Source organism: Schistocerca gregaria, chromosome 7 (assembly GCF_023897955.1).
Source record: "Schistocerca gregaria isolate iqSchGreg1 chromosome 7, iqSchGreg1.2, whole genome shotgun sequence".
In the NCBI taxonomy this organism is placed as follows: domain Eukaryota; kingdom Metazoa; phylum Arthropoda; class Insecta; order Orthoptera; family Acrididae; genus Schistocerca; species Schistocerca gregaria.
This window is the reverse complement of record NC_064926.1, coordinates 342774588-342790832: the sequence shown is the minus strand read 5'-3', so window position 1 is coordinate 342790832 and position 16245 is coordinate 342774588.

Below are 16245 nucleotides of genomic sequence, written 5' to 3'. Positions count from 1 at the left end.
CCCGAAACTAGTTATATGTGGTGACTTCAATATAAATTTTGTCTTCAATATAAATGGTGCAAGGAAACGGATGTTGGTAGATCTCCTAAATTCATATGATCTGATGCAACTGTGTTTTTTCTAACAGGGTGCATGGAAACAGTAGCACACCCATAGACAACATTTTTATTCGTTCTTCATTACTACATGGGCATTCTTTTAGTAAAAGCGTGAATGGCGTTTCACACCATGATGCACAAATTTTAACACTAAAAGGTTTTTGTACTCAAACCAATGTCATATTTAATTACGAACTTTGTAGGAAAGTTGATATAACAGCAATAGAGATTTTTTTTTAATCTTGTCAAGGAACAAGAGTGACAGGATGGTTATAATGCCAACAACATAGATGATAAATACAATGCTTGCCTTAACACATTTCTCATGCTCTTTGAGGGTTATTCTCTGTTAGAACATTCTAACCAGGGTACTAGCAGTAATGGGCAGCCCAGGTGGCTGACTAGTTGGATAGGGATATCATGTAGAACAAACCGGGAATTATATCAAAATGTTAGAAGCAGTCACAATCAAGCTACAGTAGTCCATGACAAACAGTATTGTAAGATTCTTAAAATGTTATGAGGGAAGCAAAGATTATGTGGCATGCAAATAGATTAGCTAATTAACAGGATAAAATTAAAACTATATGGTAAGTTATGAAGAAGTGTCTGGCCAGCAGCACAAGGTCGTCGAAATAAAGTCAGTTTGCAGTAAAAATATTTCTGTTACTGATAAATCAGATACATGTACAGTATTTAAAAGTCATTTTCTGAGCGTTGCTGGCGAATTAAATAAAAATTTAGTTTCTACCGGAAATCATATTACTTTATTAGAAAATGCCTTTCCGAGATTGATGTCTGAAATACTCCTCTGAGATACAGACAAGAGGGACATTGAGTCAATAATTAAATCACTGAAGACTAAGGACTCTAATGATTGTTATGGAGTGTCTAGCAGAATACTAAAGTACTGTGCTACACATGTTAGCCCTGTATTTAGCCATATTTTTAATTTTTCTTTTAGGAATTGTCAGTTTCGTGAGGGATTAAAGTACTCAGTAGTAAAGCCGCTTTATAAAATGGGAGAAAATTTTAGAGCTATTTCTATGAAATTAGTGCTTGCAAAAGTTATTGAAAAGTATATGTATGTAAGGATAATTGATCATTTTGCATCAGACGATTTACTATCAAATGTACAGTTCGGCTTTGGAAGTAGTTTAACAACTGAAAATGCTATATTCTCCTTTCTCTGTGAGATACTGGATGGCATATGTTTTGATTTAACTAAGGCATTTGATTGTGTTGATCTCAAAATATTGCTCCAGAAGTTGGACCATTACGGAATACGTGGAGTAGCTCAAAATTCGTTCACCTCTTACCTTAGCAACAGGCAGCAAGAGGTCATTATTCACAATGTTGATAACGGCTGTGATGTGGGTCTGAGTGGGCACTGTCAAATGGGGGGGGGGGGGCGGGGGGGGGGGGGTGCCCCAGGGATCAGTGTTAGGGCCACTCCTGTTCCTTATTTATATAAATGATAGGTCCCCTAGTATTACAGGTAACTCTAAAATATTTCTGTTTGCTGATGACACTAGCTTGGTAGTAAAGGAAGCCGTGTGCAGCATTGGCTCGGTTTCAAATAGTGCAGTACATGACCTCAGTTCATGACTTGTAGAAAATAAACTAACGCTAAATCACAGTAAGACTTAGTTATTACAGTTTCTAACACACAATTCAACAAAACCTGGCGTTTCAATTTCACGGAAAGGGCATATTATTAGTTACACTGAACAGTTCAAATTTCTAGGCGTTCATATAGATAGAAAACTGTCGTGGAAAGTGTAGACTTTCACAGCCGGAAATATCATGTCCATTATAATTATCCGGGCTGTTATGCCGTGGTCGGTTGATGAATTTTGTCTTAATTCCCAACGTTTCGTCTCCGACTGCGGGAGACATCTTCAAGGGGGTCAGTAGCGAGCCAGTGGGTGTGTTGGACCTTCTATCGACCTACGGACCCCCTTGAAGATGTCTCCCGCAGTCGGAGACGAAACGTTGGTTATTGACACAAAATTCATCAACCGACCACGGCATAACAGCCCGTATAATTATAATGGACATGTCGTGGAAAGCCCACGTTCAGCATCTTGTTCAAAGACTTAATACTGGCATTTTTACTATTCCAAAAGTATCAGAAGTGAGTGATCGTTCGACACGAAAATTAGTTTACTTTGCTTATTTTCATTAGCTATTGTCGTATGATATTATATTTTGGGGTAACTCTTCCCATTCTAAAAAGATATTTTTGGTTCAGAAACGGGCCGTTCGGAGTATAAGTGGTGTTAGTTCACGAACCTCTTGTCGACCTCTGTTCACGAGTCTGGGTATATTGACATTGGCCTCTCAATATGTACATTCCGTATCGTCGTTTCTTGTTACCCATATTAATTTATTCCCAAGAATAAGCAACTTTCACTCGGTTAATACTCGGCAGAAATCAAACAAGCATTTGGATCGGACTTCCTTAACTCTTGTGCAAAAAGGGGTGCTGTATACTGCTGCATCCATTTTCAATAAGCTGGCACTTGAATTCAATAATATTTGCAGTAATCCACGCGCTTTCAAAGGGAAACTGAAGAGTTTCCTCGTGGGTCTCTCCTTCTATTCTGTCGAGGAGTTCCTTGAAAAAATAAGCTGGTTTTTATTGTATTGCTGATAGCGTTTACTTATGGACTGACTTTTTAAGGTTCAGGAACATTTATTTTTATCTCTTATTACATTTATGTTGTAATTTCATGTATTGACACATTCCATGACCTTGGAGATTTGCTTCTCAACTTGGTACTACGAAACTTGACTAGTAAATAAATAAAAATAACAATCAGGTGTTCTGACAGGCACTGGTGGAAGAATGGAAGGCTACACCCCAGCAGCTGCTCGACCACCTGATGTAGAGTATGACAACCCGTTGTACGGGCTGTGTACGTGTGCATGGTGATCATATCCCATATTTATGTCGGGGTGCTTGAGCAGGACACAGTGGTGTTTTGTAGCACATGTGTTTATGTACGGTGTTCTTAACTTATCACCAATACCTTGGACTTAAAGATCTGTGTCGTGTGTGTTCCCTATGTGCCTATGGCATTAGTGCCAGTTTTGTGTAGTGTCACGTTGTGTGGCACCACGCTCTGAATTTATCCTTAATTTGTGAGCATGATTGTACTTTCCTTGAGAATGCAGAGAATTCATGGAAGATTGCAGGAAAGATCTTTAAACTGCAAGAAATTCATGAACTTCGTAATTTCGCTGACACATTTTCTATAATGAGTCATGGGCTCTCGTATTTTTTAACAGTGTGGTGCAGTGGAATATGTTCTAAAAGCTAAGTTCTTTGTAGGTGATTTTCTATACGAATTTGGCTTGTGTCCCTCTGAAGAAGACCAGGACTAACGGGCCCTTCACCATGTATAAGTTATGTTACGGTTCAAAGTCAAACGCCGGCACGCCACTCGGAAATGGGAGAGCAGAGAGGGTTGTGAAGGATACGTTAGTCAGTTGCACGTTGACCGACACCTCTCCAGGACGACAACGTGACAGCACCGGCCTCCGTGCGAAGAGGACATAAGCGGCCCAGTTCTATAGCAGCATGGAGATGTGGCACCTCAAGACCAGAGACTTAGGAATTTGGTATACTGAGGCCCTTTTCTTGCGACACATCTGTTCAATATGAACTTTTCGTTATAAAATACGATTTGCTTGAATTGTTGTCTAGCTATCCGAGAAGCAGATTTTCTAGACACCCCATCTTTAACAACTAGGCAGGATTCAACAAGTTAAGTATCGAATGCTAGTAGATAAACATGTCATATGTCCGTCTAGAAAGCTTTGGAAGTGATGGTGTAGTGCGAACGGTCAGTGGCTTACATCTTGTTCAGTATATAATAACGATGTTGAATCAGTCAACTCACAGTTAATGTGACTACATGCTTCTCATTTTCGAATATGTTAACACGTAAAAAAAAAAATATTTAGTTTTTTTTTTTACTTTTTAAGGGGTAAGCATTTCTATAGAAAGTGCTTGAGCTGACTAGTATATGTACGAAAGAAGCAAATTCTTGTTTCATTTTCAAAATCTGCTTCGCTGTTTTTCAGGCATTTTATGCTAGAACGTGAGGTATTTGTAAACAACGGTGTACATTTTGGAATTAAAAGTTCCCAGTACGGATCGAAGTTTGAATGCTCTCCTAAGCATATTTTGTCTTACGTTAAACCCCTGAAACATTAGTTCCTTCTAAGGACTACCGTGAAAAAATAATTAATCAAGTGAATGTTAGAAGTGAGAAAGGGACTGGAACCTTGCAGGACAATGATCACACCAAATCTCCAGTGCAAAAGGATGATATACCAACCGAATAGACGTTGAGACCAGAGAGAAAGAATGTGGTTGACTGATTTAGACGAGTCAACTCGTGGTATTAAAAACACAAAACTGAGGCGTACAAGAGCTTATAAGAACAAGCACGTACACTGGATAGACTTAAAATTACTATCACCGATCTATTATCGATATAAACCCGTCCTGGCGATGACAGTGTCACATGGCGAGAAATGACTGTTCGTCACACACAGGCACAATATAAGTGAGCGTGCTGTCCGCGTGTAGAATGGAGAAGGCAACCGATGTATCAGAGTTTGACAGAGGCCAGATAGTGATGGGCCGGAGGTTAGAAACGAGCATTTCGGACACTGTACGACGTGTCGGGTGTTCAAGGAGTGCTGTGGTGAGTGTTTCAAACGTGGCGAAACCAAAGTGAAAACACGTCCAGGCATCTTGGGGTTGGTCAGCCACCCCTCATTACAGATATAGGTAGGCGTAGGCTTCGCAGACTGGTAAAACAAGACCGACGGTGAAATGTGGCTGAACTAACATCATGCTGCATAGAGTAAAAGTGTGTCTGAACACACAGTGCCAAACACTCCTAACGACGGGCCTCCGCAGCCGGCAACCCAGGCATGTCCCAATATTGACAGCGTGCTATCGGCAACTACGACTGAAATGGAAAAGGTGACATCGGCAACTGCGACTGAAATGGACAAGTGAACAGCCCCTGTCTGGGGATACGATGCGCCCACACGCCAGCGCCGTCTGCAGCTCACACGAAACAAAGTACTCAAAATCGTAAGCAATGCTCCACGATACACACGCATCGCGGACCTTCACCGGGAATACCGACTTGAGACTCTCAAGGAGGTAATCCACAAACTCACCACAAGACTATACACAAACTACAGACATTCGCAGAACCCATTTATTCTGAATCTGGGGAACTACGACCACAACCATAGATGGGAACATAAAAGACCAAAAGACATACTTGTAAGGACATAACATCTATGGCCAAGCATAAGCAAACATAACGGTACAGGCGAGCTCCTGCTAATTAGACGCCATTACTGGATATCCAGCTGAAATACACTGCCGAATAACTGGCACCACACAGGGAAGCTGTACCGTACGCTGCATGCAGACAAGCTCCACACATCCCCCACACAGTGAGATGATCTATGGCCGATCTCCCACTACTGTATAACGATCTTGATCGTTCCAGGAATGTAGCAGCTGCAGCAACTGGGACACATCGCCATCGCTTGTCACGGTAATGATCATGATACCTATACTAACAAATCCAACCTTGCATGAACTATCGCAGCTAGTAAGCCACTATTGCTCTTACTACCCATCCCACTGTCGCAGAGGTTTTTTTCCCACGGCACGAGCCATGGCACTTTTTTCCCTCTGCTCTTCAAATTGCTACCCTCAGTCGCGTTTCGTCCACTATCTATCATCTGATGGACCGTGTTAATGCGTAGTCTTACCCAGACGCACGGATAACATCACAGCCCAGCACCCTGTGATCCACTCACTAGATAACTAACATGTTTACGGAGGTGACAGTAGAACTTTTGGTTTGGTCGCCACGTTGGTGCGGGCGTGGAGGGGCCCCATCTCTATCGGCACTGAACGTTGGCGCAGTGAAAGTCGTGGTCTGATGAATCCCAATTCCTTCTTCAAGGGGAACAGCTTGTTGATTCTTCTACTACGGGATGGAGACAAGCTGGCGGCGGCTCCATTATGCTCTGGGAAACATTCACGTGGAAATCCGTGGGTCCAGTGCACCTAGCTCAGGGCACAATGACGGCCAAGGAGTATCGTACACTGCTTGCAGAGCACGTACACCCATTAATGACAAGCATGTTTCCTGACATCAGTGGCATTTTTCACCAAGACAATGGGCCGTGTGACAAGGCCATGTTTCTGATGGTGTGGTTAGAGGAATACAGTGGCGATTTGCAGATCTGAACCCGATCGAACACATCTGGCATGTGCCTGAACGTGGCGTCAGAGCTCATCGCACCCTCCGAGGAATTCATGGAAATTAGGAGAACTGTAAGTGCAGATGTTGAGCCAACTCCGTGCAGCGACCTTCTTGCTTCCATGCCGCGACGCGTCGCCGCGGGGATCCTGGCAAAGGTGGACATCCCGGCTATTATGTGGTTGGTTGTAATGTCCCGGCTGATCAGTGTAGAATGAAGCAGCGCTCATATCGTCGTATGCTGCCAGTGGAAAAGGAATGTACGGTGAGAGCTCCAGTTCCCGACTTCGATCGAGGAAGAGGAGATGAAAGTTCGATCTGAGATGTCGTCCTCGAAGTATTAGCTGAAGGCTTCTGCCGAATCAGGACGAGAGATGGTGTGTTGAATCAGCTTTACGCAAGGTAATAAATATTTCAGAAAGGGACGATACGATACGCGACTACGGCTGTGACTGGGATAACATTTTGTTTCAGGTGCGAGTTCAATTCTTGCCCTTTTAGAATAAGGAAGTTTCAGCAGAGGAAACACAGTTTCGATGTCTGAGTAAACGGGAAGCGTCCAGGAATCCTTCAACTGCAACCGCTAGCACAAATGTCAGTCTCTGAAACGCTTTTCCTTAAAGAAAAATGTGTTGGGCAGCTTTAAATGCCGTGTTTTCGTCCTTGCTGCAATAAATGAACTTTGTACGATATGACTGTTTTCAGTTTCAGCTCATAACAAACAACTTCCGAAATATGACTATATTATATTATTACAACCATCGTTACATTCCTTACCTTCTGTAGGGTTGGTGCATTATCCCTAGTGAATGTGTATTGTTTGGCAAAACTGGAATCAATAATCAACTTTCACTGAAAGGGTCAGTGAGGGTGCACCATCACCATTGATAGTATACCTTCCCAGAAAACTCCACTTGCACTGTAACGTAACAGAACAAGATAAATGAGATAACCTATGTACTATGACGCTGCTCCGCAAAAACTAACTCTCTAATAATTTTCAACAGAACGGTCGGTAACTAACAATATATGTTATTCTTCTTGCACACTATAGTGAAATCAAAATTACTTTCTTGGGGATCAGTTCGTCGGGAATAGGTCACCAAAAGTACGAAAAAGGGCTATTGTCGTCGTCAAATATTTACAAAATTACATGAATGGAATGAAAATAGCATTACTAGTTAGACCATCTTCTCTGAATTCAAACTGGTATGTACAAGTCAGTTTTAATCTCCAAAGTAGAACACTGTTCTAGAGAACACTAAGCTCTACAACCATAGCTGAAATAAATGTAAGATGGATTTCGAAGTAGTAAAGTTTTGGCAAAACGTAGACTCTATTACTTAAACATCAAAAAACTGTTGATTTCTGAAGCCAGTATGTTTTTGGGAGGACCTCTCCCTTCGTAAATCTATTACAGGGTTTCCTACAGTAAATTCCTCTCCTGTTACTATATCACACTTTTTGTTATTATATTATTAGGTAATAAACAACTTTTGGAGCTCAAGTTTCGTAAGGTTAAGTTATTGTTTGGTTCTATTTACGATTATGTCATCTTATTATACCATATGTGCCGCACTACGTCCTATAACATGTCCGGTATTCGGCGTTTTCGAACACATTGTGTTTGAACACTTCCCTTTCACCGTTGTTGGTTGTATGCATATACTATATATATACTATATATATAGTGTTGCCAACTGTCGCTATGTCCATTGTTTGTGTTACGATGTCTTGCTATGTTTGTGTGTGTGTGTGTATGTGTGTGTGTGTGTGTGTGTGTGTGTGTGTAGGCGGGGGGACTCGCTTTGGAAAAACGTATTTCTGAATGGAGTGAAACGCAGATGAAAGTATTTTTTTCAAATGTCTCCGTCCGATGGTGAAATTAAATTAATAATTAGTCAGGTTACGTTTTTCGTATCAGTTTATTATTGTGGTGCACTAACATGATCAATGAGCTGTTGCTTATGTTAATTTGATCATTTATTACCTTCCTGTACATTGCAAGGGCTCACTGTGGATGAAGAACAACTTTTAGTAAAGAAAAGCTTTCATTTGCCATCCAGTCTACTTTAAATTACTCTCTCTGCCCAGAGCAGACTGCATCACACACAGTAAAGCAGATGTACACATACACACACGCAAACACACACACACACACACACACACACACACACACACACACACACACACACACACATAACAATGTAACAATGAAATGTCAAACTGCATACAGATACCACAACACAAACAACAGAAGAGCGAACAGTTGGTAACACTATATTCAGTGGACATACACGACGAATACACCGTGAAAATGAAGTGTTAAACCACAGTGTGATGGAAAATTACGAAAATCTCGTGAATGAAAGGCAACTAAATACGTTCCCAGGGCGACACTTGTGTAATAATGTTACAAAATCGTAAGTAGAACCAAATAGTAAATTAACCTTAAGAAAGTTGCACCTCAAAAGTTTTTTCCTATCTATAAATAAGTGGAATCATATAATGCCGTTATTATTTACATAACATAATCATGTATTACAGGCTACTGAAAATGCTTTGTAAAGAAAAGAAGCGTATGGCTCAAAAGAAACAGCCTTTAATACAGTTACAGAGGCGGAACACATCTCGAAGAGTGTAATATTGTGCTGAGAGTGTCTCTTATCTGAATGTGCCAGTCCTTGGTTTCTCCGATAAATTCAGAACAAAACGATTAAATTTGGTTTTTGCAATAGACAAAGCTTTATTTATGCACATCTCAGGGAAGGTATGGCGGTGAGACAGCATGGCTGCTGCTCGGTGCTCGAGTTTCGCACCCCTCCTGCGATGAGCTGTCGAGTATGCGGCGGGTCTCGAATGGCGAGCGTGGCTGGTCCCGCCCCTTGAGGGCTCCCTGCCCCCCCCCCCCCGCCCCCCGCCCCATTCAACCTCCTTCTCCCCACCCACCGACACACACATCCGGCTTCCGGCGTCTCCCTCACCGCGTCACTGAGCCGCCACGAATGTCCGCCATGCGCGCCTGGCACGTATTCTTGGGTGCTCTCCCTCTGTGTTTCGCCTTTGGCACTCGACTCACAAGGGGACCGGGCGCCTCGTCACCACCCATGTCTTCCGCTTTTATGGAGAATGCAGGGCTTGGCCAGGAATGAAAGTGACATAAGAGGGACCTCCAGAAGGCCGAGCGTTTAGAAAAAAATAGCACTTTTGACGCGGGTCGGGTGAGATATGAGCCATTTACGTACGTTTGCGTAGTTTGTACACATCCGTTGCTGCAGCCGAAAGATTACAGGGTGGTAATGCAGGGTCATGAGGTCGAATCCCTACCTCATACCTTTATCTCTAACTTTAAAGTTTTACGTTACTCACACTGTTAATAAACGAGAATAATGTTCCATATATTTTATGTATCATTATTTTCGTTTGAAGTGTGAAAAAGAATGGCCAGGGAAAATTTGTGATTGGAAATAAATTTTCAGAAAGGGATCATTAGGCGTCCACAAGACTTTTGTGTATAAAATTAGATACCCCTACTCTTTTACAGTTAATGATGGTTCAAATGTCTCTGAGCACTATGGGACTTAACATCTGAGGTCATCAGTCCACTAGAACTTAGAACTAATTAAACCTAACCAACCTAAGGACATCACACACATCCATGCCCGAGGCAGGATTCCAAACTGTGACCGTAGCGGTCACGCGGTTCCAGACTGAAGCGCCTAGAACCGCTCGCCCGCACTAGCCGGCACAGTTGATGATTTAAATGTGCTGGTGTGGTACTCATCAGAAAAATCGGGGAAACAGTAACTTTCTCGGCATCTTTCACAAGTTACAAACGCAACATGTTTACAGTTACTTTGGAGCAAACCGCTCATAACTCACCATTTCGTCCAGTGTTGGCGTGGATAACTGATGGTGTACAATGGCATGTATCTTGATGAACTCTTCTCTGGATGCGATTTCTTCTTCTGTCTCGAAGACATACGAACACTTTCGAAGCTCTGTGACCAAATTCCTTTATTGACGATAAAAATGTACGTAGCAGCGTTGCACTAGCGGGCTGCATTGAGGGGATATCACTTTAATACTGCGTTCGCCTCCGTAGGTGAGTTGTCAACACGACTGACTACAACGCGGGTCACTCGGGTTCAGTTCCCGGATTTACCTGGGATTTTTGCCTTGTGGGTGTACTGGTACGGTGTGCATTCAGCCTCGTGAGGGCAACCGAGGAGCTGCTCGACCGACTAGTAGCAGTTCCAAGGTCAAGAAACCCGACAACTCCCGGTAGGGCGGTGTTCGTGCATCCGGCAACCGATGAAGGTACAAGCAGAGGATGACAAGTCGGTCTGGATTCGCCTGTCTAGGCCCAGAATGCAGAACTTTACCTAACTTACTTTAATACTGCCGTGTGGCAACTCTTCATATTGAACAATCTCGTCTTATAATTGTGGATTTGTTTCTCTTCCCCACGAGTAAAATAACAGAAGAAACATCCTCTCCAGTTAACTTTTTATACTTTTTCATTTTTTTTAATTGTGTAAGGCTGTTGTCAGTTTCCCATATTTTGACGAAGTAATGCAGACATTCCTATACTTTGTCGTGTACTCATTTATCGTTTCCCTGGTACAAAGAGCCAGCACTGTATGGTAGGCTGTACGTAAGCAGCTGGCAATAATTTTCCAGAAAGGGTGATAGCATATTTTGCTGTATACTAGTGACTTACTTTACTTAGATTTCTGATTAATTTCAGTCTACGAAACACAAGAATGGAGATAAAATAATAGTTTTTTCATAAAACGTCTTCTCCATGATACTTGAATTACTGTTCTGTAACCTTTCCACTACGCCAAACGCAGTCTAGAAAATATCATAATATAAATGCGTCGAAGTTTCTACCAATCCGCACCAAAAATGCAAATTTTTTTCGTTGATTTCACTTCCACTGTAGCATCAGACGGATGCGAAGACAGTTCACAAGGCCACACAAACAAGTGCTCGGTCTCTATTGCTCTCGACGCTGCCAAGGCCTCCAGCTCTTCCTTATGTCTTTGGTTCACGTCTCGGGTTTCGTGTATACGGAAATAGTCATCTGGAGCTTCCACTATTACTTTCAGTTCCTACCAAGTCCTGTTGTACCATAAATTTGGAATAACTCGGTGATAACGACCGCCAGGTGCGGTCTTCTTGCCAGCTTGTCAGTCGAAACCTTTTTTAGGGCAATAAAAGGCAAATTTTATATATTTCGACTAAGTAAAATCGAACGCAAACCATTCCCACATTCGTTTTTAAAAATCGTTAATAAGGTTAATTACAGTCAGTGAGTTTCCTGAAATTCGGAGCACTGATAAGCTTCAAATTTACCCTAGGCAAATTACTTTCTAGTGAGACAATGGACTTTCACGTGCAGAGGCCAACTTTAAATGCTCGTCGTAGGACAGATTTTCAAAAAATGGTTCAAATGACTGTAAGCACTATGGGACTTAACATCTGAGGTGATCAGATCCCTAGACTTAGAACTACATAAACCTAACTAACCTAAGGACATCACACATATACATGCTCGATACAGGATTCGAACTTGTGACCGTTGCAGCAGCGCGGTTCCGGACTGAAGCGCCTAAAACCGCTCGGCCACAGGGGCCGGCGATAAATTTTCGTTGGTTTAACTTCCACTGTAGCATCAGACGGATGCGAAGACAGTTCACAAGGCCACACAAACAAGTGCTCAGTCTCTATTGCTCTCGACGCTGCCAAGGCCTCCAACTCTTTCTTTTCGTCTTTGGCTCGCGTCTCGGGTTTCGTGTATACGGAAATGGTCAGATGTTTGTGAATACGGCATGTTAATCTATTCGGAAACTGACAGTTTGATACCGTGGATGTATACAAAATACACGTTCATTCTTTCAAATCCATCTTAAGACGGCTACTCATGTATTGATACCCATTAGCTGATGTTTAAATTATGTTTAGGCTCTTTATTCCCCCTTGTGCTGAAACTTCCTTGGCGTGGCGGTGCTGTCAAAAATCCCCCGTAATTATTTAAGGCCATTTTGACAATTTTTCGACCGTGACTGTCTCAAAAAATATGTAAAGTTTTTTTTTAAATTAACTTTGTCAACTATTGTATTACTCATTTATTTAGCGACATGTTTCGACGGAATACCGCATCTTCAGGCTAAATGGCATTACAAAAACAACTTTATAATAAGGTCATACTGATGTTACATAATCTTTTCGTAAATACTGTGGTCATCCTGTGGAAGAAGGGAGAACTTAGTAAGAGGCGATGTCACTTTGGAAGCTGGACTGATGTTTGCACGAAAATGTTTTGTAACGGTCACTCACTTTGTTCTTCTGGCGTGACACTCTCGCTGTGGTGCACCGAGGTGTTTCCATTTCCGCGGCTCTCTTGGCTTTCTTGGTCACTGTCACTACCATAACAGTAACGTGGAAACACGATCACAAATAGTTATGTAGGACAGTAAACAAGATGACGCTCGAAATACTGCTAAAGGTGTGATTAGGGGCTTGAATATTGGTCGGGCAAGTGGCTCTAATGTTCCGGTAGTTTCAACATAGCTTGCACTTCGATAGAAAGATTCCTTCTGGAATGCACTCCAGTGTTAACCCCGAATTACCAAATATCGCAAACAAATATTTCAAGAGAATCTTTTATTCAGTTAACCCTTTTACTGTCAATGTTTCTCTCGGAGCAAACAACATTAATATACGATTCTAATACTTAATGTCATAGTTTGAAGTAAGAATATGGAAAATACTCACCTTCGTCTCGTTGTCCAATGCTTGGGGAGGTGGGACACTAGGGCTATTCGTGAGTACCTACGGGGTTTCAGAAGACGACTACAGAAAAACTGAAAGACATACAGATAATCCACATTTATCAATAGAGGGACCACCTCACCAAGTTTTTAGCTGACGTTAGAAGTTCTCAGCAGGAACTCCGTTTGTGACGTAAATACTTGCGTGCAGCCCGCTTTGCAAATCTGTTGATTGGGTTGTCTACCGGTAGGCGCCCACTTACTTGTTGCGAAAAAACATATCGGATGGTTTGTCTACATGTATTGAAACACCTACCCCTTACTGCATCCATGCCACAGCGCGTATTATCAATGTACACGATGGAGATGATCTGTTCTATTTCTTTATGTGCTACAGTTTTCAGGCGGTCTGCTTATGAAACACAATGGGTACTTACCAATAATCCCGTATGTGTGCCTCAGGTATGTTGTCGAGGGTTCACTAATATTTCCCAGTAGTAATAACGTGAATGTATTTTCGTTTATGATGCGTATTTTCAGAAAAGCACTTCGATGGTATTTACGATTACATATATTAGAGGTTTCGATACATTATCCCAAAAGAGATCTCTTTCTTCTTTAGATGTAAGTTAGAGAGTCTCTTGCGAGAATCGCAATGATCATCCTAGTTGTCATACGGCGTGAAACGTCCCCTTAGAAATATTATACATGGCTGTGTTTGAACTGACACAAAATATTTTTAGCGCAACGCAATCTGACTTTCAAAAATCCCTACAAAAGGATGGCCCTGACTAACATTAACCTATACTTTCACAAATCACTTACCTCACAAAAATCTTCGTTACTCGAACTACTGCAATACAGCGAGCGCCACTACTGCCAGCCAGCTAAATAAAAGATTCGAACTACTGAAGGCACTAACTACTGATAGGCATAGTTATCAAATGAAAGATTTCGATAGAGAACAAACAATGTACAGGGTGTTTCAAAAATGACCGGTATATTTGAAACGGCAATAAAAAACTAAACGAGCAGCGATAGAGATACACCGCTTGTTGCAATATGCTTGGGACAACAGTACAGTTTCAGGCGGACAAACTTTAGAAATTACAGTACTTACAATTTTCAACAACAGATGGCGCTGCAAGTGATGTGAAAGATATATAAGACAACGCAGTCTGTGGGTGCGCCATTCTGTACGTCGTCTTTCTGCTGTAAGCGTGAGCTGTTCACAACGTGCAAGTGTGCTGTGGACAACATGGTTTATTCCTTAGAACAGAGGATTTTTCTGGTGTTGGAATTCCACCGCCTAGAACACAGTGTTGTTGCAACAAGACGAAGTTTTCAACGGAGGTTTAATGTAACCAAAGGACCGAAAAGCGATACAATAAAGGATCTGTTTGAAAAATTTCAACGGACTGGGAACGTGATGGATGAACGTGCTGGAAAGGTAGGGCGACCGCGTGCAGCTACCACAGAGGGCAATGCGCAGCTAGTGCAGCAGGTGATCCAACAGCAGCCTCGGGTTTCCGTTCGCCGTGTTGCAGCTGCGGTCCAAATGACGCCAACGTCCACGTATCGTCTCATGCGCCACAGTTTACACCTCTATCCATATAAAATTCAAACGCTGCAACCCCTCAGCGCCGCTACCATTGCTGCACGAGAGACATTCGCTAACGATATAGTGCACAGGATTGATGACGGCGATATGCATATGGGCAGCATTTGGTTTACTGACGAAGCTTATTTTTACCTGGACGGCTTCGTCAATAAACAGAACTGGCGCATATGGGGAACCGAAAAGTCCCATCGTCCCTGCATCCTCAAAAAGTACTGGTCTGGGCCGCCATTTCTTCTAAAGGAATCATTGGCCCATTTTTCAGAACCGAAACGATTACTGCATCACGCTATCTGGACATTCTTCGTGAATTTGTGGCGGTACAAACTGACTTAGACGACACTGCGAACACCTCGTGGTTTATGCAAGATGGTGCCCGGCCACATCGCACGGCCGACGTCTTTAATTTCCTGAATGAATATTTCGATGATCGTGTGATTGCTTTGGGCTATCCGAAACATACAGGAGATGGCGTGGATTGGCCTCCCTATTCGCCAGACATGAACCCCTGTGACTTCTTTCTGTGGGGACACTTGAAAGACCAATTATACCGCCAGAATCCAGAAACAATTGAACAGCTGAAGCAGCACATCTCATCTGCATGTGAAGCCATTCCGCCAGACACGTTGTCAAAGGTTTCGGGTAATTTCATTCAGAGACTACTCCATATTATTGCTACGCATGGTGGATATGTGGAAAATATCGTACTATAGAGTTTCCCAGACCGCAGCGCCATCTGTTGTTGACAATTGTAACTACTGTAATTTCGAAAGTTTGTCTGCCTGAAAATGTACTGTTGTCCCAATCATATTGCAACAAAAGGTGTATTTCTATCACTGCTCGTTTAGTTTGTATTGCCGTTTCAAATATGCCGGTCATTTTTGAAACACCCTGTATTTACCTTACTAGTGTTCAAAAGTCATATGACATCCAGTCTTACAAATTTCAAAAATCCGCCATTTCTCTCCCCACATCCACCACTGTTGGCGGCTCACCTCCAACAGCGCAACACTACGCGCTGTTAACCTCCAGCTACCCAACACTACAATGGCGAGTATTACAACAATGCCAACCAGCCACAGACTGCACACAGCAGAGCCAGTGATTTTCATACAGAGAACCTAAACAGTCTACTTACAGGTATAAAACAGTTTTTGCACAAAGCAGTTTGACACGTGGTACATAATAAAAGATTTGTTGAAAACAACACAACCTACAGTCGCAGTCTGTAGTTGTAAGAATTCTGCCCAACCATTAGCAGACTTCCCTTTACTAGCGGGACATTGATACGTAACAATAACACGCCTCTGTCGTAGGGCACGTCTCAATTGTAGTGAAGGGATTAACAAACAAAAATTATTAGAGAAATCTGAAAAACTGGGACAGGGTACTGGAAAGGTCCGCAGAAGAAACAAAGCTACTGTATTGAGCCAAGA